This window comes from Tachypleus tridentatus, chromosome 13, assembly GCF_004210375.1.
Source record: "Tachypleus tridentatus isolate NWPU-2018 chromosome 13, ASM421037v1, whole genome shotgun sequence".
NCBI lineage: Eukaryota > Metazoa > Arthropoda > Merostomata > Xiphosura > Limulidae > Tachypleus > Tachypleus tridentatus.
Window position 1 is genome coordinate 178,471,841 of NC_134837.1, and position 27,333 is coordinate 178,499,173.

A 27,333-nucleotide genomic window follows, 5' to 3' on the forward strand; every position below is an offset into this window, starting at 1 on the left:
GAGTTCATTGATGCATTTAATGTGTAGGGAGGAAATTTGGGTGTGTATATAGTTTTATTTTGGCTGATATAATTATTGACTTTATTGTAAAAGTGTTTTTCTTTAGGATTGATGACGTGTCTAAAACACGCTTTGAGATGTTCCTTGAATAGTTCTGCTTTTTCGGAGTTGGTGTATGATATAGTATTTTGTGTTTCGAGAGCTGGGTAGTTACTGTTTGGGTTTCCTGTATTTGTGAATAATTTTAGGTGTGCGCAAAACTGTTGTGGATATGTTTTAATTGGCAGCAGAAGTGATTCCAATTGTCCTGATTTAGTCCTTTGATTTCGTTTATTTTGTTTCTTAGAGTATTTATTTGAGTGTGAAGTTCCTGTTTTGTATGCATTATTTGCAATGTTTTTGTTGTTCTTTTTATTGTATTTATGATCTGTACATGTGGTGTCCATATCTCTGCTGATTTTAATTGTTTATGTTTCGGTATTGTTTGTTTTGCTGCTGTAATAAGACACTCAGAGACTGTTTGACAATATGCATTTATAACTTATGCAATCGCAACTGTTTTTATGATTTCATTTTAGTAGATTTGTATTTAGGATGGATTGATATTCGATCAAATTTGGCAAAATAATTAAGTGTTTGCTTATTTGTTTTCGAATTACGCTCAAAGCTAACCGAGGGCTATCTGCGGTATTTGTCCCTAATTTTGAAATGATAGACTAGAAGGAAGGCAGTTAAGCAATACCACCTACCACAAACTCTTGGGATACTTTGATGAAAATAATAATGACCGCCACGTTATAAATTATTCCAACGGTTGAGAAGTCCAGTAGTCCGGTGAAAGGATAATAACTCGCAACCTTCAAGTTGCAATTCGAGTGTCCTAACCACCAGGCCATGTCAGGCAGAGGCATCAATAGGTGTTTAAAAGATTCGTGGCTACAGCCCCTAGGCGCGGAAATTATCGGCATTTCAGTATGATATCGATCATGGCTTTCTATTTTGAGATTTCAAGACATCAACTGGGAATTTGGGGCAATGTCAAATAGAATCGAGGCCAAGTGCCAGCGCCCAGCGACGTTTATAATATCAGGTCTAAAGTAAGCAGTTCTTCAGGAATTACTGAATTAATATTCGTGACAGATGAAAGAGAAATCGTGGATACTTTGGCTTTTCCAATGATTGCGTTTAAATTTTGAATCTCTGTTTGATGTTAAAGCAAATCAAAATTTACAACACAAACAAAACGTTTGTTTTCAATCTCGCTCAAAGCTACACAAGGACTATCTGCGCTAGCCGTCCCTTTGTTTACAATTAAGCGCAAAGCTACAAAAAGGGCTATCTGTGCTCTGCCCACCTTGGGTATCGAAACCCAGTTTTTATCGATGTGAGTCCGCAGACATACCGCCATGCCACTGGGAGGCGTAGCCGTCCCTAATTTATTAGTGTAAGACTAGAGGGAAGACAGCTAGTCATCACCACCCACTTCCCACTCTTGGAATAATCTTTTACCAATGAAGATTGGGACTGATCGTAATATTATAACAACCATACGGTTGAAAGGGCGAGCAAATTTGGTGTGACGGGGATTCGAACCAACGATTCTCAGATTACAAGTCTGGCGCCCTAACAAATAACATGTGAAACTATGTATGGATTTATCTATAGCAGTATTCAGTGATGATGTAGCAAAATTAGGTGTGAAAAAAATTCACTTAGCGGTTGAACTCTATAAAGTATAGCTATACTTTTCCAAGAAATATTTACATAGAACGTTACGAGTATGCTTAGAGCGTTATGCTTTAATTTATTAGCACTATACATGCGCAGTGACTCTTGCATCTGCTGAGAAACGTTTTTCACAGCTCAAGCAAGTTAAAACTCATCCAAGGTCGTCCGTTTCTTCAGCGTAAATACTTACAAGTGAACTTAGTTTGTGTTCGAGTTAAAAAAGAAAGAACGAAATATTAATAAATAACAAGAAAGTTGTACTTTTTGGAAAAAATATTTAAATTGTGAGTTTTGAAAATCGCTTTACTAAAACATTTTTTCTTTTGTTTGAGCAATGTGTGGTGTTATTCCAGGTTAATTTTCTGGAGTTATTCACTGACACGTCTACTAATCAAATGACATGGATATTTCAGGATTTATTGAGTTCAAAGGAAATACAATAACAGAAGCCAAAATTCAACTGAAGTCTTAGATTTTCTAAAAAGAAAAACACATTTGAATACAAGGTGTGGGAGACAGCGTTATTAATCTACATTAGTAAATATCCCAGTCTAGAAGGTTTCCGCTATTCACCAAAACTAATTGTTTAATTTCAAAACTTTGCTCGAAATTTCTCAAAATACTTACGATCCATTAAAGCAGAACAAGTGAAAATATTTACGAAGTATGAACTTTAAGTCAAATACTGTTCCTTTTTTCTTAAATTTTCAGCTTTTCGTTTTTGGATAAAAAAAAGATACCATGAAAAATGACTAAAAATAACACATACGATTTTACAAAAGATCAGTACAACACGAGAGTCAATATGTATAAATGTTTACGTTATTATATAACCCCCAAAAACAAAACAACAACGATAAACATTTAATATACTTAATGTTTGTAAATATATATAAAACATCGTGCTTTACACAGATAATTACTATAGTTTCGAGGCAAAAAATTTTGTATGACATTGAGATAAAATACATCGAACATTGATAATGAAAACAGGCAACGTTTTCTCGGCGATAAACACTTTATAATTGAAAGTTTCGATGAAAAATGAATAGCTATTAGAATAAATTATCGCTGAAAAATATTTTCCAGTAACTATAGTTTCGAAACGTGAATTTCTTTTTGATTCAAATGAGAAAGTTGTATTTTTAATCATTCGTTAACTAATTGTCACTAGAATTTATTGCTAACTACAAATTATTGACAAAAGTATATATATATATATACAAATAAGAAAGGTTTTAAAGTGATTATACATATCATAAAGATATATATATAACTCAAGAATGCAAGTACAATGGACTTTATGCAAATATTCAAATAAAGCAGTTTTTATGTCACAGTACTAGTACAATTACTTATAAATCCATGTCAGAAGCGTATTACGGTGTCTGAAATTTCTTCATAGTACAAAATGTATGTTGAAAAACAATTAAAGAGAGGAGAAGAAACATAATGCAGTTAACAGAGTTCATTAATTATACATATGGAAAGAAGAGTGTTATGTTATCACTGTGCATCATATAATACCACCAATTCTCTGTTAATTTTAATAAGTTTTAAGTGTGATTTTTAGTGCTCTTATTGTGACGTCAGGTTTTATTTGAGGTTTCAAACTTCTACCGAGCACAAAGCGTAATCTGTGCTGATATGGTGCAGTCATCTAGTATGTATTAACGCTCTAAACAAAGTTTTGGTGTGTGTTAACATTATGCACTGTACCAAACTTATGTTGATGCTCTACACTGAGTTTAATTTGTGTAAAATTGTGCACAAAGTCCTTGTTTCGAACTTCCAATAAACGTTAGTGCAAACACTAACAACATTCATTTGACGCAGTGTTCGTGCCCAACTCGTTTTGATATATATAACGAACAAGATGTAACACAGGTAAGATAAAATTACTTTTTTTAAATATAACTAAGGGTAAATATTATGACGTCTTCATTTATAATCGCATGCGGGCATCTCGATTGAATATGGCACTTGTTATGGAAGTGTGCGATTACTCTAACAGGTGTGTGTTTTCATGCCTTATTCCAACAACTTTGGTAAAAGGAAAAAAAAACCTTACAAACTTTAGATATTGTGCAGTAATATTAAAATATTAAAAGACTAACATCTTCCAATGTAATGTATTTTTATACTAGCCCACATAAAAATGCAATCATTCCACTGTGTAGTTAAACAACAGGCCTAAAACAGTAACAAGAATAGGCTAGTAGGCCTAAAATAATAACTGGTAATGTGCCTAACAAGTATTATACCTTTTTAAACAATAACGTACTAACAACCTCATTTTGGATCTTTTGACGATCAATAGAATGTTACCAATATAAAAATTTAACTCGAAGATTTTTGTATAAACAGAGAAAACCAGACCTTAAAAGTTTGTTAAAGATCGTATCTACTGTGCATATACCAAATGGGGGGAGGTTTTTATTTGAAGTCGGGGAAGTGAAGAAGTTGTTTTTAACAACAATAAACGTTACAAGGATCTCAAATATTATTAGTGTGCTTACGTCTAATCCGTAATAGTTTTTAAAACTTAGGTCTATTATCTTCATATTTTTATATTAAAAACGAAATAGTCACATATAACTAAAAGATATATATATATATAACGAAATGTTTTATAAAACTTATTGGCGTGATAACGAATCAATTTCATCTGAACAACTAACAAAATTGTATATAATTTTATAAACTTAATAGGGCTAGGTTTATGGCAAGTTTCCAAACGAATTCGTCCAGCCTGTATATCAGATTAGCTCTGGACTTTCTCATATTTTGAATAATTTGATACAACAATTTTGCATCAAAAACTGAAACAAGTTGATTTTTTGTGACAGTACTCTATTTTGTTGACTCAGCTGGACTGATGAATTGCTATTACCCAAAATTGCATTTCTCAGCAGTCGAAGTGTTGGCTTTCTTATGTAACACTCTCATTTGATATTTGTTCTCACCACAAGGTGAACGATACTCTAGGCACCAGGCTTAGATGGAAAGCTACACGTTCTTTCCAAAGAAATAATATAAAAGTATGGGTATTCCACTAAAATTGTACTCGCAGACCTGTGAAAAAGACAAATGGGTTTTTTCTTTTTCTTTTTTATATATAAAGAGAAAGCAAAACGTTTGTTTTACTTTTTCGCGCCACTCAATTACAACCTATTGAAATAACACTTAGGTTTTGGTGACGAATAATTATAAATAACTGTAAACAATAATAATAATAATGAAACACGATAAGTGTAAACTTCTTAGAAAATAAACAAACTGAAATACATCTGCAAATGAATGACAAACTGAAAAAGAATAATATTTTCGGTAAAACAGTTAGCTGCCTACCAACATTTTTAAAACACAATTATATTTATATGTTCCCATTTATTATTTTTATCGCATTTCTTTTGGAAGTCTTACCCCTATATTCTTGGACAAATTATTTACTTCCAACGTAAAGGAACGTTCTCTTTGAAAGCATATCATTCTTTCTCATTACATATTTATATTAACAATTGCAAAGAACTCGAAATATATTCTTAAAAACAATGACAACGTAAAGTCAGCAAGAAACCAAACGGAACTAGAGCTTTTTGTTTGCTTGTAATTAAGCACAAAACTACATATTGAGCTATCTGTTTTCTGCCCACCACGGGTATCGAAATCCGGTTTCTGGCGTCGTAAGTCAGCAGACATACCGCTGTGTCACAGGGGGACAGGAACTAAGGCTATTCTGTAAACCACATACGCATTAAAGATATAAATTGTGGTACATCAACTACGTATTTTTGTATCAACAATTAATTAGGGGATTATTAGATCCTCCCATTACTTTTTGCCTCGACTTTCATTCTCTAAGTGCTTTTGTGTAACTTAGATGTGTAAGGAAGAAAAGTTTACAGGTTAGCAATCTTTATCATGGAATGTTACACGTAAGACAGTGAGATGTCCAAATTTGGAAGAAATTTCAAAAGTGAAGTGTGTAAAGCGATTATACAGGTGTGCAAAAGTCTTAGATACATTCAGAAGTTACAATTAATGTTTGCTATGAGCATCAACAATTCACACACCCAAAGCTTCCACTGGTGTTTTCTACTATAAAATAACTTTGTTATTAGTACAGCTTAGTTTGGGCGACAAGAAACTTAAGTTTGTCGTTTAACTGACTTTAATTCACATTAATCAGAATCTTCAAATATTTGTGATTGAGACAACTCAAAGTAAACTACACATGGTTGGCAGCGTTGTAGTAGCTTGGTTTTGGTTTGGTTTATTTTTAATTTCGCGCAAAGCTACACGAGTGCTATCTGCGCTACCCGTCCCTAATTTTGCAGTGTAAGACTAGAGGGAAGGCAGCTAGTCATCACCACCCACCGCCAACTCTTGGGCTACTCTTTTACTGACGAATACTGGGATTGGCCATAACATTATAACGCCCCAACGGCTGAAAGGGCGAGCATGTTTGGTGCGACGGGGATTCGAACTCGCGACCCTCAGATTACGAATCGAATGCCTTAACCCACCTGGCCATGCCGGGCCGTTGCAGTAGTTAAACCGTCACATTTACCAACTAAAACTAATTTATGTCACGATCAGATGTTCTTTCTCACTAACATCATCTGTTCCTTTCTACATATCCACAGAATATCCAATTTTTGTACCGCAAAATACAGATTTATCAGGATTAACTGTTAGTTTAAAATGAAATGGTTAAAATTGCAGTAGATTATCATTAAATAATTTTGTTTCTGTGTAAGAAAAGGAATAAAATTAAGTGAAATAGCTTACATCACTCAATGCTCAAGGTTTGATATCCAAAGCGTAATCAACAACTACAGAGAAACATTTTCTTTAATTCACAAATCCAGGAGCGGAAGACCCAAAACAAAGGTGAGCAATACTATCTATGAATTGACAACAGAACTAGTGTCGTCGTCCATCTGTCAATAGTATTAACACCACTTTTGAAAGTAGGACTTAATGGATCTGTCGTCGTAAGACAACCTTTGATAAGAAAGTGGAACCAACTTAACAGGTTAAAATTGCACAAAAACAAAGAAATTTGACTATGTAACAATGGACAAAGGTGCTTTGGACAGAGGAGCCAAAGTTTCAGTTACTTGGATCCAATTACAGACAGGACGTGAGACGACGAACAACTGAAAAAAGTTTAAAGATCCTTGCTTGAAACCAAACATTAGGCATGGAGGGTGTTAAATTCAAGTTTGGAGGTGGTCACCCTCAAGTAATGTTGGAAAATTTCTGGATTTCATTTTGCATTGACTGCAGCAAGATGCAAACAGTTTTAATCCACTGTACTATCCCCAGTAGTGCAAACTTCACCTTAAGGCAAGGTAATGACCCAAAGCACCCCACCAGAATAATTAATATATACTTACAAAAGAAAGAGAAAGCTGGAGTCTTTCACCACATGGAATAACCTCCCCCTCATAGTCCAGATCTCAGTGTGACTGAAGCTGTAGAGAACTGTGTGGATAAAGAAAAAATTCAAAAGGATTCCGGCAACTTAGAAGATCTTTGGTAGGCTTTGGTAATAGTGTGGAACAACATTTCAGAGGTGTTTATAACAAAATTATTTTGAATGTATTTAAAAGAAAAAGGGTGGATATACTCGTTGTTAGTTATAATGTGTCTAAATGTGGTTATTTGAATATTTTTTTCCTTTTCACAACGGTGTATTTACGTTGAAAACAAACTTTTAATTTCTTTATGCACTAAATTAGAAGAATACTAAATGTATAAGGCTTTTGCACAGCAGTGTATATAGATATTTTTTTAGGGTTTTGAGCTGATACAGTTCTTCAATTTATGCGCTGTTATAACCCGTGAGAAGTTCAGAGAAAAATCCAATATCAGCAACATATTTAAAAGTTGAAGCTGTATTTGACTGTATTGCTATTTGGAGATATTTGTTATTCATAGAAATATGCAGGAAGAGGTTTTCTAATTAAACATGGAGTTAGACATTCTATAAACTTGATTATTTTATGGTACATCTAACAGAAGTAAGGCATTTAAAAACCTACGTAACTGGACACAAATTGTGTTTAGAACTAATACGATCTCGTCACAAGATTTCAAAATATTACCTTAAAATAAATTATGTACTCAAGATTTCTGATATTCAGTAGCTATTCTTGAAAAACGAACGCAGCTAATTTCTGAAGTTCACACATGAATAAATTTGTTACATTGCATGTTCCAGTCTTTGCCACTAACACTACAATATGTGCTCCTTAGACAAATAAACTGTATTCCATCAATTAGTGAAATCTTAGTAGACTGCAAATGGAAATGTTCCAATGTATTTAAACGTTTTTCAAAACTAGTTCTGCTGAAATACATCACGAAAATATCTACTTATGTTAACAATTCATCTAATAGTCTTGATCCTAACCAAAAGGTGGCGCGAGACTGGAAGAAGGCTTAGCAAAAGATTAAGTTGACATTTATAAATTAGATACAGGCTTACCTTTCAGTGCCGTATTACCTGGCAAATATGTGTTTGTTAAAATAGAAAAAACAAGGCGCACTCATCACATTGGACATGCTAATTCTAATTTGTGAATGAATATTATACGAAACGTTTTGACGCCGGGCACAATTTTATTCTTTCTACACATAATAACTATAGCACGCACATAGACAAGTGGCCATTTAGATACTAAACACGACATACTACTTTGAACATATTGGCGCCCATATTTTAGGGAAAAAATCAAATCACCAAGAAGACACGTAATGCACGCGTTGCTATGCTAGTAACCACGACTACACAAAAAAATCGGGACTCCATATGAAGTCTCGTTGTCATGTCTACGATATATCTTATTTTAAATCCAACCAATAGCTTTAAACCCGTTTCAGTTGATATTAATCGCGCATTCGATAGCTGCTTGCCCTGAATCAACTTTAAAGTACTGTACATAAAATAATTACTAGTTTATATTTTTATTAGTGACAATGAATAGAAAAAGAGAGAGAAAACCGCTCATAATTATTTCAAAACAGAAATTAGAAGAATTATAAATAAGCGTTGCTTTTCCCCAAGTACCTAATTTTGGTAATAGCTTTTACGGTGAAGAAAAACTTTTTTTTTTTTAATACAGAACAACCAGTCGCATGTTAATAAACTTACATATCGTCTTGATATTTAGTTTATTGTTTTAAGTTTTAAAAAATCTATTGGCTGTTTTCCCTTAACAGATCACACTGAAATTTGCCAGCAACTTTCAAGACAAGCTTAAAATATACTTTAAATATTGGATATTTTAATCTAAATTTAGTTATGTTTTTAACTACCAAATTTTGGGACAAGCTACAGGATCTTAGTTCATTGGCAAAAAAAGGTTATAGAGATAGTAGAAGAAGTGTGTATATTTCGAGATGTTCATCAAATTAACATGTTCTTACACATAACTAGACGTTCGCCATTAAATATTGAAATATCCAGCTCGCTGATACCAGTTCAGAGTATAGCAATTTGAATGTCAGATGAAATAAAATTATATCTCCGTTTTAAATCTGAGTCTCGCTGTTTTCGTCATATGCGCTAGTGCTGCCCCCAACCTTGTGTTTTATGCTGTTGGCCTTATCGACGTGAGGGTGACTGCTCAGGCTTCCTCTAGCAACCAGCGAGGGTTTTCTCAAGTGGCCTGCCTCGGCCATTTCCATTTCCAATCGAGCGTGTTCAGCGTCAATCTTCTCCAACTCTTCCCTACATAAATGGTCGACAATTCCCGCACCAAAAGCATCTCCGAGCACGTTTATTGAGGTCCGAATTCGATCACTAGAGAAGGAGAAACGTGATAGTTATAAATATTAAGTGTACGCATATTATTATAATAGTACCTGAAGATGTTATTAACTGTTCAACTGAAATATTGTTTTAACTAAAAAGTTTTTAATATAGTCCATTAAAATAATACTACCTTTTTATTTACTTTCTAAAACAACTAACTACATAGCCACTTTACAGCTTGTAGATAGGGTACAACGTTCTGTCTCAGTTTACGTAGTAACAATGGTAACTAGACTTCGAAAACGTAGTTACCAAATGAAAAACTTTATCATTACGTTTAAGCAAGTAAATAAACCCTGTCAGTCATTTAGTATACATATACAATGTAAACTAAGATCTTCATTAATATCTTCATTAACAGTTACTTAAGTTTTGGAAAGTTTGGAACTTAAATATTAGGTAAATAGCATAGATAAGGAAGACAAGTCTAACACGTTTTATATTTTATTTCTGTTAGATATTTCTTAGTTTTCCTTAAAAAAGTGTCGGTTTTGTTGCTTAAGCACAAAACTACACAAATGGTCTATCTGTACTGAGCCGCAGCGGTTATCGAAACCCAATTATTAGCATTATAAGCTCTTAAGATTTACTGCTGAAACCCCGTGAGGCTTACTAAACGAACAATGTATTTTATTGCATATAATCACGAACTGTTTTATAGTACTTTGTATTAATTATTAGGTATCACTAAGAAGTTCCACTTTTATTTCTGGTTTGTTTAGTTCAATAATAATAAGACAGGAGTCGCATATTTGTCTCTTTAATAGAAAATCATGTTTGCAAACTTTCATACTTACAGTAGCCAGTCCACAGCGACAATCATAGAGATGTCCTGTGTCGGAAGTCCAACAGCAGATAGAACCAATAACATGGTAACCAGTCCAGCACTGGGGACACTGGCTGCACCTATGCTGGCTGCCGTGGCTGTCAGGCTATAGGAAATATACATATATACACATATATAAATGCAGCAATCGTGGTAAAGGGCAGCAACGAAATATATATCGTTTCATAGAAAATTATGAAATAAAAGCATATCAGGTAAATTGATTTGTTTGTTTGTTTTTAATTTCGCGCAAAGTCACTCCAGGACTATCTGCGCTAGCCGTCTCTAATTTAGCAGTGTAAAACTAGAGGGAAGGCAGCTAGTCATCACCACCCACCGCCAACTCTTGGGCTACTATTTTACCAACGAATAGTTGGATTGACTGTCACATTATAACGCCCCCACGGCTGGGAGGGCGAGCATGTTTGGTGCGACTGGGATTCGAACCCGCGACCCTCGGATTATCAGTCGAACGCCTTAACACGCTTAGCCATGCCGGGCCCAGGGTAAGTTGAATTTAGGACAGAATCGCGATAACCAATAGGAAAAGTGGAATGGAATTCAGTGATAAATAGGAAAATGGCTCTGGTCGTTTTGTGTGTGAAACATGTACATTTTTTCCTAATCCTAAAAAAAACACAAAAAGCATTAGACTGAAAAATGGTAAATATTTTTTACAACTGAAATAGATTACTATCTAATACATATGGTCATTAGAGATCTGACGTCTGAAAGGATAAGTTATTTAAATTTAGATGGAAAACACGAATGTGACAAAAACGGGTTTTTAAAACATCAAAATTTCTAATCAAATACCTTACGGTTAATTAAACTTATGGAATATTAAATTTATGTGTGAGCTGGAACATGTCAAACACATGTACACCCTGTCAGTTTCCATGTAAATGTAATACTCCAGTCCCAATAATCCCCCTTTGAACCAATCTGATCTCCATAAAGTGTGTGAGTGAGGGGGGAGGGGGGTAAAATTTGAAAATTTTCAAGAATTTAAATTTATATCATTGTATTGTTAATATACATTTTTTAAGTGCCTTGAGCCGGCCCGGCATGGCCAAGCGTGTTAAAGCGTGCGACCTCGTAATCTGAGGGTCACGGGTTCGCATCCCCGTCGCGCCAAACATGCTCGCCCTTTCAGCCGTTGGGGCATTATAATGTGACGGTCAATCCCACTATTCGTTGGTAAAAGAGTAGCCCAAGAGTTGGCGGTGGGTGGTGATGACTAGCTGCCTTCCCTCTCGTCTTACAGTCCTAAATTAGGGACGACTAGCACAGATAGTCCACGAGTAGCTTTGTGCGAAATTAAAAAAAAAAGCAATTACAAAAAAGCCTCGAGCCAATCAAACTACTGAGATTCACATTCGACATAAATTTATTTGGGCCCCTAACGACTCGTATATTTTTATTCCATTTCACATCCTAAAAAAGAAAATGCAAACAAGTTTATTAAAAAATGTGGGATTACAAATACATACATTAGTACAACAGAGAATTACAACACACCTGACGTATCACATGACAAGTTAGTACCATTAGCACAATTTTCCATTTCCTCAAAGATCGATTACAACACTATTTTATTTTTATTACATGTTAAAGACTTATGCTATTTGGCTGAAAGTAGAAGTTTTATCCATCAGTAATACATGGAAAATAATGTTTTAGATGTAAAAATATTATGGGTATATGAAGTTAAAAGAGCTCTTCACCTTACAGCTATCACCTGTCCGACACTCAGATATATCCCGTTCATCTGAGCAATGAATATTGCCGCAACAGCCTCATAGAGGGCAGTACCGTCCATGTTAACTGTAGCTCCTACCGGCAGAACGAAGCGAGTGACTCGCTTGTCCACGTTGTTGTTTTCCTCCAGACATCGAAAAGTGATAGGGAGGGTGGCAGCACTAATAAAACGGAAAACAAAATGTAATCAGTTTATGTTTCTACAAACTGATATAAATTATGTTATGTACATCAAAGTATTACATAATACAAAACAAGAAAAGTTGGATGACAGTAAATATCACATCATAAAGTATAAACATATGGTCACAATATATATCACAACACCTGAAACATAGGGTAGAAAGATATGGTGAAAGGAAACAACATATATGCCCAAAATACAGGGTATAAAGATATGGTGACAGGCTATATATATATCACAACGTTCAAAACATAGGATAGAAAGATATGACAACAGGAAACATCACTACACTAAAAATATAGGGTATAAAAATATGGTGATAGGAAACAACATATGTCCAAAACACAGGATGGAAAGATAGGGTGATAGGATATATCACAACGTTCAAAACATAGGATAGAAAGGTATGATAACAGGAAACATCACTACACTAAAAAAAGATATGGTGACAGGAAACATTACAAAGTCCAAAGCATAGAATAGAAAGATATGGTGACAGGATACATCACAACGTTCAAAGCATAGGGTTGAAAGATATGGTGACAGGATATATCACGACGTTCAAAACATGGGGTAGAAAAATATGGTGGCAGTATTACAATGTCTAAAATGTGCTGCTAGTAAGATATGACCAGTTAAATTATTCAACGTACGTAGTACTCCATCAGCACAACACAATAGTTTTGAACAAGACAATTCCTTTGTCTTTTCAATAATCAATACAAGTTTGTTTTGCTTCTCCTACACATATATTATGGACACAAATATAACTATTTGGAGATATTTGAAGTGCTTTTAAAAGTCATATCGTTGTTGTAGAGCATTCAGAAGAATGGGTGTAGTTAAAACGTTAAATAATTTCCATTATTACAAAGTTAGCACAAAGAGTAACTGAAAAATATCAAGTTTGTTTCAAGAAACCCAGCCTTTTTCTATAGTTAACTATTCTACTTCAGAAGTTAAAAATTATTGAGATATCCTTCCCAGATCATCCATCAAAAGGTATATGGTAGTTGAGTGAGATGCTATACCCTTCCCAGATCATCCATCAAAAGGTATATGGTAGTTGAGTGAGATGCTATACCCTTCCCAGATCATCCATCAACAGGTATATGGTAGTTGAGTGAGATGCTATACCCTTCCTAAATCATCCATCAAAAGGTATTTGGTAATTGAATCAAATGCGATGTCCTTTCACAAGTATCCAAGAAGCAAAGCCTCTTTAAGAAATATATTCTGCACGTTTTTATTTCTCGACGTAATTAGAGTTAGTGTAAAACCATTTGAGAGCGTTTAGTTATATCTCTGACAAAAACAAAATATTAAATGATAAACACGCAAGACAATTTCTTCTAAATCTGAGTTTGTGTTATCTTTAGATGTTGGTGCAGAATATTCAAGGATCATTGTTCATGTTTATATGGCAAGTAATTTTGTCACATATTTTGGTTATATATATTTCTTTTTTAAATTCTCCCAAAACTAAACGTGGACTATCTGCTCTAGCCGTCCCTAACTTAGGAGTGTAAAACTAGAGGGAAGACAGCTAGCTAATCATCGCCACCTGTCGCCAACTCTTAGACTACTCTTTCGTCAACGAGTAATGGGATTGACTGTCACATTAGTACGTCCGCACGGCTGAAAGAGCGAGCGCGTTTGGTGTGACGGGGATTCGAACCCGCAACCCTTAAATTACGAGTCGCGCCCTAACCATCTGGTCATGCTGGGCCATTTGGTTACATGACATAAGGCTCTGCTGGAATTCTTCTCAGAACACATAGAAAAATACTTTTTTTTTAGTATTAGCGATCTTGTGGTTAAATATCCTTTTAATGCACTATTTCCAAGCATGTGTGGAAGAGTTCTGCTCTTAAGTTTCCTCGCACCCTGTTAAACATATTACGTAAGACATGGTAGACAACTCTTATTCAAAACACGCCAAGTAACAAGTACTATTCGTGAGTTTCGAGAACACATTAACAATTGTTAAACATCTATAAAATTTAAACTAATACACGCTTAATTTAATAAACAATTAAACAGACGAATCACAGAAGTCAAACGTGGATAAGAAGTTGACAAACTATATTTAAGTTGGCAAAGTAACTGTATAAAACGAGCTGACGCGGAACCCACTTTCGGTTTTATAAAATAAGGTTTGCAGAAGGTTGAATTAGTGTAAAAAACTTTATTAAAAATATACAACGTTTCGACAAAATTATGTCAATTTACCCAAACGTTGTACATCTGTAATAAAGTTTTTATTACTACCCATTCAAGTTGTCTCCAAATATATATATACACACACACATAAAAGTTCTAAAGCTATCGAATACATTAACTGTAAATAGGCGATTTTTCCATGAGCAATATAAAACAATGATGAAATAAATATTTATCAAAAAACATTATTTAGACACGCAAAAATCAAAATTAAATTTTCTATTACTGGTCCTTGCTGGCATATAAGAGGATGGCGAATTATGAACTACTACCTAAGGTTTTTAGTTCTGTTTTAACATCTTTTTGTAATTATTAAATAAAATGGAGAAAATTGGAAGTCTTATTGAAATATCAGATAGTCTGTTTCTACTATGAGAATGTTTCTGCCTATTTTTGTACATCTCTTAAAAGGGAGGAAGTTGGGAGTTTTACACTGTAGAAATTGAGAGTAATTTATTGAGGAAGTTGGGAGATTTACACTGTAGAAATTGAGAGTAATTTATTGAGGAAGTTGGGAGATTTACACTGTAGAAATTGAGAGTAATTTATTGAGGAAGTTGGGAGATTTACACTGTAGAAATTGAGAGTAATTTATTTCTACTTTAAGGTATTGTGTAAATAGCTAGTGTAACCACCTTCCCACAACTGACTGCAGACAGCGAAGGACAGTTGGAGTTGAGATGTTGTCAGTTCGATCACTCAACTCATAACCTTCAGTTGCTGGTTAATTTGATATCGGAGTTTGGATCTTGTCTGATTGATGGATGCTGTTGTCACACGCATTATCCGTTATTACTTTTAATGATGACAACAGGGACTGGTAATTGAAAAAAAATTGATTTTTTAAAGTCTCTTTGTAATGCTTGTGAATTATATGGATAGATATTTGTAAACATGGATAATTACACACACACACACACACAAATATATATATATATATATATTCACCTAGAAGCAGTACCCAAAGCAGTGATCCATGCCTGTAGCATCCCCTGAAGAAAGTCAATGGATTCTTTCTTGTGAACACAAAGAATATGACAGGAAGAGTGATCACCGCATGGATCACGAGACCAGTGATTACGGTCAGCATATAGAGTCCTAGCTGTTGGGCAGTGAGGGCTAGATCTTTGATGGACATGATCTTTCCAATGATTAGCGACATGATGCCAAAGGGAGAGTACCTGTGAAATCAGTCGTGATTCGTCTTTAGAAAAATAATTCTTCCTACGTGGAAATAAGCAACGGTTAATTAAGGATAACAGATTCACAAATAAGGTTTAATGACATTATACTGGTTTATAATAAAGCAAAATTAAAGTGTCCTTTCGAGCAACTACAACTCGAAAGGTTTAACGAATTCTACCAACTCTGAGTAATTAAATTCCAAAGGAACATACGCACGAGTAATACAGAATGACATTAAACAGTGAGATTAAGCAAAAAAAGTTGTGGTCAAAAGTTCAAAATAGTAATAATAGGCTATTATAGAAGGTTAAAGTAGCGATTTAAGGCCTTAAACTTTAAAAGTATTTTTATTATTACCATAATATTAAACAATCTGTGAGAAACACACGATTTAAGGTATAAGAGAAGGTAGTAAAAGACTTGGTTAGGTATTTAAAACATGTAAAAAATGCAAAATTTGCAAGCCCTATTTTTGAGCGCACATCAAACCAGTCAGATAATTACCATTAGGTACCGTGGAACCTCATTGAAGCCCTTCCTTCCTCTAACGTTTTGTTTTCTGCCTGTTGCTCAATTGAACTTCAGCCAACTTACAAAGTATGTGTGTGCGTTTATCCTTCAATATTTAGAACAACTCATATGAGTTTTGGTTTGAATTTTGCGCAAAGATACCCGAGACCCATCTGCACTGGCCTTCCGTAATTTAGTGTAAAAAGGATAGAGTGAAAGTAGCTATTCTTGGGCTACTCGTTTACCAACGAATAGTGGGGTTTACCACCACATTATAATGTCTTACGACTGAAAGAGCGAGTATGTTTGGTTGGTCGGGGATTCGAACCTGCCACCCTCAGATTGTGAGTCAAGCGCCCTGACCACCCGGCCATGCATCTCATACGTGGTAGAGAAACTACAGGAAGTGATTTTAGATATGTTTTGTACTTATACATAGCTTTTTATTTCACTTCTACAAACGTATATCATTCTATCTATCCATCTTTTTATATAAAAACATACACACAGAGTACAGGTGCGACTTGAAACAATTTCGCTATATAAAATCACGCTGAAAGGGAACCACCATTGTTGATAAAACGTTAAGAATGTCTTTTACATCAGCATTTATCAACGTGGATTGTGTGTTTGGAATTAAGCACAAAGCTACATAATTGGCTATCTGTGATCTGCCCACCACGGGTATCGAAACCCGGTTTTTAGCGGCGTGAGTCCAGAGACATACTGCTGTGTCACTGGGGGCGCTCTCAACGTGGGTACCTCGAGATTGTAGCAAAATCCTGTTATCTCTATGAGGACATCCTGACTATGCCACTTTAACTAGACAATAAAACGTTAGGCGTGTCATGGAAATTTTAAGATTGAGTGGAGGCCCGTCTTGAGCGAAAGTAGGTTTAAGAACGCTGTGTGGTATCGAAATACATGTGGTTTTGTAATGACAATAAAAATAGTTTTTAGTTTGATAATAAGTTTAACGATGTAAATAAATTACAATTGCTAAGCTTCATACATTGCTATATGTTTTCATAGACCATCATCACGTTCGTGTTAACCAATTAGTGAATAGACAGTAAAATTCAACACCGTCCATAATCTTTAAAATTTCGACATGAAAAAATAAACAACAGTAAAAGAACTGAAAATATTATATTGTACCTTGTGAAAAGTAAACCACGTATTGTTAAAAATTGTTTCGAAAGGGTATGGTTCATGCAAAGAAAAGATCTTTTTATAAAGTTGAAAAATGTACAGTCGCAAACAATTAAAAAATATCTAACATAACAATTACAAGAACAGAATGAATAAATGTCATGAAACCTAGCACACAATATAATACAATGAATATCAGTCATCAAAATTTACCATATAAACAGTACAACAAAAGAGTGAATATCAGCCATCAAAATCTATCACATAACCATCACGACGACAGAATGAATATCAGCCATATAGATCTACCCCATAACCACATCAGAACGATAGATTATCAGTCATCGAAACCTACCACATGTCCAACACCATGGTAGAATGAATATCAACCACCAAAACCTACCACATAACCAACATGACAACAGGTTGAATATCAATCATAAAATCCTATAACATGACTATCACAACAATAGAATATCAGCCATCAAAACCTACCATATATAATCAACACAACAATAGAATGAATATCAACCATCAAAACCTACCATATATAATCAATACGGCAATATAATGAATATCAACCATCAAAACATACCATATATAATCAACACGACACTAGAATGAATATCAACCATTGATACCTGCCATATATAATTAACAAGACAATATAATGAATATCAACCATCAAAACCTACCATATATAATCAATGCGGTAATATAATGAATATCAATCATCAAAACATATCATATATAATCAACACGACACTAGAATGAATATCAACCATTGAAACCTGCCATATATAATCAACAAGACAATAGAATGAATATCAACCATCGAAACCTATCAGAGGATAATCACTATGAGTGAATGAATATCAGTCATCAAAGCATACCACATGATCAATACGAGAGTGGGAAGAGCATGAAACCTACCACACGACCAATTAGAATATTAGAATGAGTATGGAAACGTACCATATGACCAATAAGAAAGTAGTTTAAATATAAAAATCTACCACATGACCAATACAAACATCAAAGTATGAAAGCCTACAACGTGACCAATACGGCAGTAGTTTAAGTATAAAAACCTACCACATGACCAGCACGAACATCAAAATATAAAAACCTACCACATGACCAGAACGAACATCAGAATATAAAAACCTACCACATGACCAGCACGAACATCAGAATATAAAAACCTACCACATGACCAGTACGACGATTCGCATGATAATGTCGTTGAGGATTACGAAAAAGTGCACCATGATCTCTCCTTCTTGTCCCACTTGTCCACAGATTATTCCAAAGGCAATACAGAAGACAATGAGGCCTACAAAAGACAGTGTATAATTTTAAAACATACTTTATTAACACACTATAACTTCTACTCAGCATATATATTACACTCTTTAAAAACATCTTAGTATTTATGAAACATGAAAAATCTGCTTCATTTACAAACAGACACTAAATTTCGAGATATCAAAGTAACTTCGTAACTATGGTAATCCCCTGAGGCCCACGTGACCAACATATGATGTTGCATGTGTGGTATTTCTTCTGGTCAAAATAGAACATTTTATTTAAAAAAAGTCTCTTTCTCTGCACCATTTAATGTATACACTAATTATTTTCATGGTAAAGTAATGAGTTTATGTTTTTGTGTAACGATCATTGTGTTTCCCAAGCTGACGAATGCGAATCATACTAAATTTGAAGTATATAACAGAACAAATTTATTTTGGTGTTCTTGTAACGACAAACGCACAGTTTGAAAAGTTGAGCACACAGCGTATTGTCTTTAATCTTTACTAATGACTACGAAAAAAAAATCACTTTTCATGACGAATATAATGAAGACGCGAAAATGTGCATCAGATATGTTTGAAGTAAAATAAAATACTCAGTTAAGCTGAGTATCACGATCTATTCCATTAATGAAACTGACTGATGCAGCAAAAAGCCATGTCATTGTCTAGCTTACAATGAAGATGATAGCATTAAATCAGCTTTGCTCCGTATCTGCTAATGGACCATTAATACATCAAATGTAAATTTTTAATGACGAGAGAAGGAGTTATGTAATACGGGAAGAGTTAATTTGTGCATTTCATGAACGTGAGAGGCTGAAAAACAAAACTTAGAAAACGTGCATCAATATGAAAGAAGGGACTATATATTTATGAAACACTAATACGCTTCCCCCCTTGTTGTGTGTGTGGGGGGTTGTAACAAAAGAAAAAAAACAAAACCGACAACTTTGAATTGACTTAAAAATTGTATTTGTCGAAAATGGATAATATTTCTTCATCAAGTAAGAACACCCAGTTTCACGTACTACTTCACGTCTGTATTTACAATTTACCTCTTTTGGTGTATACAGTTACGATAAGAACTAATTAGCGAAATGTCACACATTTTACTAGATTGGTTTGAATTTCGCGCAAAGCTATTCGAAGACTATCTGCGCTAGCCGTCCCTAATTTAGCAGCGTAAGACTAGAGGAAAGGCAGCTAGTCATCGTCACCCACCGCCATCTCTTGGGCTACTCTTTTACCAACGAATAGTGGGATTGGCCGCGCATTATAACGCCCCCACGGCTGAAAGGGCGAGCATGTTTGGTGCGACGGGGATTCAAATCCGCGACCCTCAGGTTACGAGTCAAGTGCCTTAAGCACTTGGCCATGCCGGTCCTTATTTTACTAGAAAGAAAAGTTAAAGATTTCAAGTGCAGATTCGAACCTTTCTTCACACAGCTAAGTTAAGTTAATATTTAATTTTCCTCAAACGAAACTACACAAGAGAAATGTGACACATTCGTACCAAGAACATTTGTTCCGTCTTTGTAAGCAAGCGTCCTTTTTTCCACGTATTGCGTAACATTGTCCATGTCAGTGTGATTACTCATGTTCATAGTAGCTCGGATAAAACTAGGCTTAGCTTTGCCTTCTTCGTACACTGTTTCCACTTGTTGAAAGCATGCCTGGAGCAGATTTTCTGGGAACATATTTCTGAAAAGGTTACCGAAAAAAGATTAAACGTTTTTTGTTTTTTTTTCTGTACATGTTATGGAACTCACAAGATACGTATACTGACACTATTGGAGTTTACTTGCATAAGGAGATGACTAAATGGAAAGGAAAAGTGTGGGAAAATCATGGTAATGGAGGGGTTATAATATTCTTATAAATTTCTCTTATTAATCTTTAGGAACTATGTTAATTATATATAAAACATAATGATATTTCCAGTACTGTGATACTTCTCAGCTTTATCAGACGACACATAAGTGTTACTTACCAGACATGAACCTTATTGATTTATACAAAGCTTGTATATCAGACAGCATCTCTGTTTTGTTTACACGTTGTATTTAATTGTATACAGCGAAACTAACCTGATCAGGTCCAGGAAGGCGTCCAATGTAGAGACACTCTTCTCCTCAGTACCGGATCCTACCTCTTCTTTGATCGAAGGGTCCCCAGGATGTATGCTAGAAACTAGGATAATTCCAATGATGGCAGCAAACATGGTTGTGGCAAAGTAGTAGGCTAACGCGTATGACCCCATTTTCCCACTGGACTTCGCATCCAACTGGGCGAGACCTTAACAAGAACAAGATACATTGTAGCAGAAACACTGTCAGATGAACCAAGTATCAAATCTTCTTTCATTTCAAAATAAAATACCATAATTATGTATGATTAAGGCAAAAAGTTACATCTCTTTTTAGAGTCAGAACTTCGTGTTCTGTGCTAAAGAGTAGGAATTAGGAATTATATCGTTCATGAGTTTGAATGTACTTACCACAACAGCTTATTAAATCTTATCACATAAATGTTCCATGGAACTTTGCCGCGTATGTCTTTACGTGTAGTTTCTATAGAATATATATTTGTCAGATTCCATTCATAACATTTCCTGTTGGTTATGACACTCACTTTATAATGTAGAGGTCGTGAGTGTGAATCCCATTGCCAAACGTACAATGCTGGCCAAAATCTTAAAGCCAGTGAACATAAAGAAAAAATATGTATTTTGCGTTGTTAGACTTAACCATTTATTTGTGTAGAGCTTCGAAAGACGAAAATAAGAAAACGGAAAATAAAACAAAAACCTTTTAGCATTTAATAGGGAAAATGTGAACCCTTAAAAGGGGTGAAAAGAAAATTTCTAGTGAGATACAAATAAATTTTGATAATAAATAAAAGACATAGTCCAAATGGCTACTTGCGATAATCATGTTTGTGCTTGAAATAATAAAAAAATTGTATCTTCGACGTCTACTAATAGTTTGAGTGCGGTGCTTCTCCATACTACGTGGGGGAATCCATAGTTACATCATCAGTGCTTGTCAGCTAATCAGCGCTCGCGTAGATGGGTATTTCTCGTTTTCTAAGCGGCATAGAAACACCAATGCGATATATCACAAGTTGGAAAAAAAGAGGCTTCGTTCACCAGATTGTCTTGTTTCTGGCAAATTGAAAAGGACTAAAACTGTAAATCAAAAAGTTAGGAAAGAGTATAGTGCAAAATATTCGGTCAATGCATCAAAAGTCAGTGACAGTCATGCGTTTTGTAAAATTTGTCACATCGATTTTTCTGCGGCGCATGGCGGGATAAACGATTGTTCCAGACATACAAAATCGGCATCTCACTAACAAAAGGCTGAGGCGAAGACAAAAACGATGCAGATAACGACATTTATGTGTAAGAATTCAGAATATGAAAAAGAACTTCAAAATAATATTTTTTATTTATTAAATACACAAAACACAGTCATAAATGAGCAATCTTTCGCAGTAATAAGTAATAATAGTTATAATAATAATATAATAATAAACAGATTAGAGACATTGGTCAGGCCTAGTAGCCGCAAATGATAAAGGGCTCTGTCTACAATCATTACGCTCAGTCATTTGAAATAGTTGGCATCTTTGAATTCACACACTGAAAAACACCATGCTCTGATTAATATGAGTTAGAATGAACCATGTTTTGTTTCTTTGAAATGTACTGAGTGTTAATGAGGCCCGGTGTGGCCTAGTGGTTAGTATTCGGAATGTGTATCCGCAAAAATGCGCTCCGTACATAGAAGGCACGAGTTTGCTGTGAGATTTCGGACAAATTCCACTATTTGGTCAGATAAGGGGAAGCCAAGAGTTAGCGATGGATGTTGTTCACTAGCTGCCTTCCATCTAGTCAATCAGTTCAAAAGTAAAGAATGCTGTTCTCATATAGCGCTTTGTGTAGCATTCTGTAAAAAATCCCGAACAAACAAACCAATTGCATCCCCATTAGGTATTCTGTCATTAAAATAATTAAATTTATTTGTTCATCTGAAAGTGAAAGAGCAGCTAAACTAGTCCTAAGTTAACTCTGCATCTGTCCGTTAGGGCTTTAGAGAGTTTGCTTATTTTTCAGAAACTTTCAACAAAACATTTACCATTTCGACAGGAAATATTAGATGAAACGTTTGTCATTTTGTCAGGAAACATTCGACAAACGTTTGCCATTTCATCAGGAACTAGTTAATGAAACATTTGCCATTTCGTCAGGAAATACTGAATGGAACATTTGTCATTCCTTCTGGAAACACTCAATGAAACATTTGTCGTTTTTCGTGTAAACATTCGTTTAAACTTAAACGTGAGCATCCTTAGCCAATATGAAAATCGTTTTCTTATAAATAAAATAACGTTCTAATTATTCATGTAAGAGGAATGTCAGATTGTATAAAACAAACATGTAGTGGATCATTTTTTTAAAAAACCACGTGATGGGGCTGTTTGTTACATTACACAAGTGGAACCACTTTTCTCAACTTACTCTATGTCGAATTTATAAACTTGTGAATAGAAATAATAAGTAATTAAGGAAAACTATAGATTTCTTAGTTGCGTAGAAGAAACGGTTACGTACTGCCACTAAAATCATTTCCACATTATACGTCTACCTTAATCTAATGAAAAATAAACACCAAAGGTATCGTAATTACAGATTGGAAATTCCAAAGAATTCTATAAGATTTAGTTTTAGCTGGTGCATAGTATCGTATGTTTTAATGGTGAGCTTGAAGGCTGCAACGTTATTGTTACAACATTGTATAGTTTTCTGTTTAACAACAAACAAGCGCGACAAATATTATTACATATCTAATAAATATAAGTTTAACATTTAAACCACTACGGCCCCTTGAAATAATTTTGAAATAAAACTGTGGCGGGCACAGCACAAATATTCTATTGTGTATCTTTGTGTTTAACAACAAACAAATGAAATGGAAGTTGCATTAAAAGCACGTGCAATAAATACCGATTAGTAGAGCGACATCTGTTATCAGTTTCACGTTAATAGACTGAACGATGTATTTTTTAAATCTACTTCTATACTATGGGTAAGAATATTCGGAACAATTCCAGCTAAGCCTTTACATCCTTTCAGTTCATCCCCTGATGGGACAGCATTAAATCTTCGGGCTTAAAATATTAAAATCAGGAGTTCGATTGCCCTCGGTGGACACAGAAGATACTCCGATGTGACTTTACTATAACAAAACAAACACCTTTCAGTTGATTTTTAACTGCTATTTAGTCGTCATCACGGACACAAGTTCGTCTAAATACCGCGTCGGGAAAACGTAATCCATTTTCCTTTGTGTCCCTGAGGACTACTATTAACTGTGCCACTATTAAAGTACCTGATATCATGGAAGAGATGATCAGCGGGAGTATTAACATTTTCAACATCCTCATCAGGATATCTCCGGGAAACGACACGAGCATGACAGTGTCCTCGCCATAGTCAGCGAAACGAGCCAGGAAACCAATCAGCACTCCTACCAGAACACCCAGTATCGTAAGGATCAGCAACAAGTTGTCCTTTGACCAGGTCAGCACCTAACACAAAAACGTATATTGTGATGAATATAATATTTGCGATCTAGTTAATACCATGCAGGAGAGGTACAGAAATTTTTATTCGAACAATTAGAATGTTTAGCAACTTAGAATATAAGAGTACACATGTTACTGCACATGATAACAAGTAGATCTGCGTTTCTGATATTGTTCTGAAGTATTTTAAATTTAATTATTGTTATTAGAGTTTCGGCCTTAATGAACTTCTGCCTATATCCATAATGATTTGTTTTTTTTTGTTGTTCTTTTAATTTTGCGCAGAGCTACACGAGAGCTATCTGCGCTAGCCATCTCTAATTTAGTAGTGTAAGACTAGAGGGAAGGCAGCTAGTCATTACCATCCACCGCCAACTCTTGAGCTACTCTTTTACTAACGAAGAGTGGGATTGACCATCACATTATAAAACCTCACAGCTGAAAGGGCGAACATGTTTGCTGTGATGGGGATTCAAATTACGAGTCCAGTGTCTTAACCACCTGGTCATACCTGGCCATTTGGTTATATGACTGAGGTTCTGCTGGAATTCTTCTCAGAACACATAGAAAAATGCATTTTTTTTTTTTAGTATTGGCAATCTTACGCTCAGCAAAGAACGAAAGAACGTTGTAAATATAATGACTTTATTTATTATACACTTGGAATCAAGTCTAAAATATCTTTTTATCTTTTCCAGAACCTTTTAAAGGTATACTATTTTCTTCTACTTTACTTAACAATATTGCTCAGAATGTTTAATATATCTAGTTTGTTATTTTCTTTTTATGCTTTTATTATGACGATTATTTGCATAATTAATTTAGTATATGGAATTAGGGTTAGTTTAAATTTACTAAACTGGCCGAACTTCGTGAGACATTGTTGGGTTTACGGCCGAAAATATCGTTAAGAGCGAGAGTATCCAACTGACAAAATAATGCATTATAACCTTTATAAGCAAAAATGGATGAAAGGTCTATTTATTTAGCTATAATCACCACTAAGTTTATTTTTATTTTTGATATAAGTAGATAGTTTGTTACGATTGAAAATTAATATTTATTATTAATATTTTTTGATGTTTTTCATCATGAGTTGAGGACAGCTGATATCAGCATCATAGGGTTATGTTATATTAAATTATAATTACTTACAACACAAACATGGCGCACCGTACGGTTTCTAACTCAACTGAAAAGGATTTGTACATATAAATATGACCTGATAATTTCTGTGATTTCCTGATTAACTGCTAGTAATTGACAAACACACATAAGATGTTAAATTATGTGGGTACAGATTAAGCTCATAACAAATTTCAACATAAAATGACATGCTTTACTGTGTGGTTTCCAACGAAACTAGTAACGATTTACAACGCAACCACAACATGGCACGTTCTGTGATTTTCAGTTTAATTAATAATTGTTTATAACACAGATGTTATGCAGTAGATTGTATGGTTTTGAACTCAACCAATAATGGTTAACACACAACCCTGTGTGATTTTAGATTAACTGGTAACGATTTATTATTAAACATAACATGCTTTCTAACTTGATTAATGATGATTTAAAACACAATTATACATAGAAACATTCTGTGGTTTCTAGCTTAACTAATAGTTGTTTGTAACAAAAACCTAATATACTAGATTGTGTGGTTTCAAACTAAACTAATAATTATTTAAACCTAAACGTGGTATGGCAGTTTGTGTGGTTTTGGATTAACTGAGAATGATTTACAAACAGACATAACATTTGTTTGGTTTTGGTATATAGTCCTTTATTAACCACTTAAAAAAAAAATCGATAACGTGATATGTCGTAAAAACATTATCCATTATTATTCAATAGCCTGATTGTACGTGTACATATATATATATGAATATGTAAACAAATATAACATGTTAGAATGTGTGATTTCGAACTTATCTAATAATTAATAGTTTACAGTATGAACGTGGTTTCTAGCTTAACTAATAATGATTTATAACATGAACATAACATGGTTTTTAGCCTAACTGATTTATACCACAAACATAACGTGGTTTCTAGCCTAATTAGTAATGATTTACAACATGAAAATGGTTTCAAACATAAATGATTTATACCACGAACACAACTAGGTTTCTAGCCTAACTAATAATAATTCACAACATAAACATAACACTTTAGAGCGGTGGACCCGATGAGAGAAATTCAACATTATTTACTTGTTTTCCTCAGTGCAAAACTTATACATATTTCTGTACAAAAACAACAAGAGACAGTGTATTCCCAGGTTTCATGGCAACGTTAGAACCTTGTAAATAAAATGTTTATTGTTTTATCAACCGTCTTCTCCTTCATTATTAGACTTCATTTCTCCCAACATGAATCCACTGCTAGGTTTCAAGGAACTGGATAATAATTATGAGCAACGGAAGCAAACCCTGGGACAAGACTAAGCCTCTTGTAACGTATGTTGTGTCAATTCAATAGAACTGTTCTTCATTGAAGATGAACACAATATTTTTGGTACTTCCTGGGTTTTGTTTGCTCTGAATTTCGCGTAAAACTACTAGTGAGCTATTTCTGTTAGCATTTCCTAATGTACCAATGACAGACTAGAGTTAAAGCAGCTAGTCAACACCACACATATACTGTATATTGCCAACTCTTGGGCTAGTCTTTACTAACAAAATAGTAGGATTTAACGTCACATTATAAGGCCCCAAGACTAAAAGAGCGAACATATTTGGTGACGGAAATTTGAATCCAAGACTCTCAGTTTGCGAGTTGATTGTCCTAAATGCCAGGCCCTTTCGGGCACTATTTAGAAAGAAATAATGTTAGTACCTTAAACAATTTAACCTTTGCAGAGAACAGAAGATCACGCTACTGTCATTATGTTAATTATTTTTCAAACATCAGAGTAAAGACAAGTCAAACATCTCATACAAAAGGTACTTTATAGTAACGCACATGTTTGTATATATGTCATGCATGTGCCAAATTTTTGTAGTTCCAACTATGTCATCCTCTTATTCGT

The 27,333-nt window shown here is 34.5% G+C and overlaps 1 pseudogene across 1 annotated transcript in view; it reads right to left on the reverse strand.

Moving 5' to 3' along the window:
• Window positions 1–4,822: 4,822 nt before the first annotated feature.
• LOC143240658 (excitatory amino acid transporter-like) overlaps window positions 4,823–27,333 on the reverse strand; it is a 58,884-nt pseudogene continuing 36,373 nt past the window's right edge. The window contains exons 3-10 of the transcript XR_013021872.1: window positions 24,104–24,302; window positions 20,801–21,008; window positions 20,227–20,414; window positions 18,607–18,733; window positions 15,499–15,731; window positions 12,110–12,304; window positions 10,354–10,488; window positions 4,823–9,544 (exon numbers count right to left, since the gene is read on the reverse strand). The product of XR_013021872.1 is annotated as an excitatory amino acid transporter-like (transcript). The remainder of the gene's footprint in view (window positions 9,545–10,353; window positions 10,489–12,109; window positions 12,305–15,498; window positions 15,732–18,606; window positions 18,734–20,226; window positions 20,415–20,800; window positions 21,009–24,103; window positions 24,303–27,333) is intronic.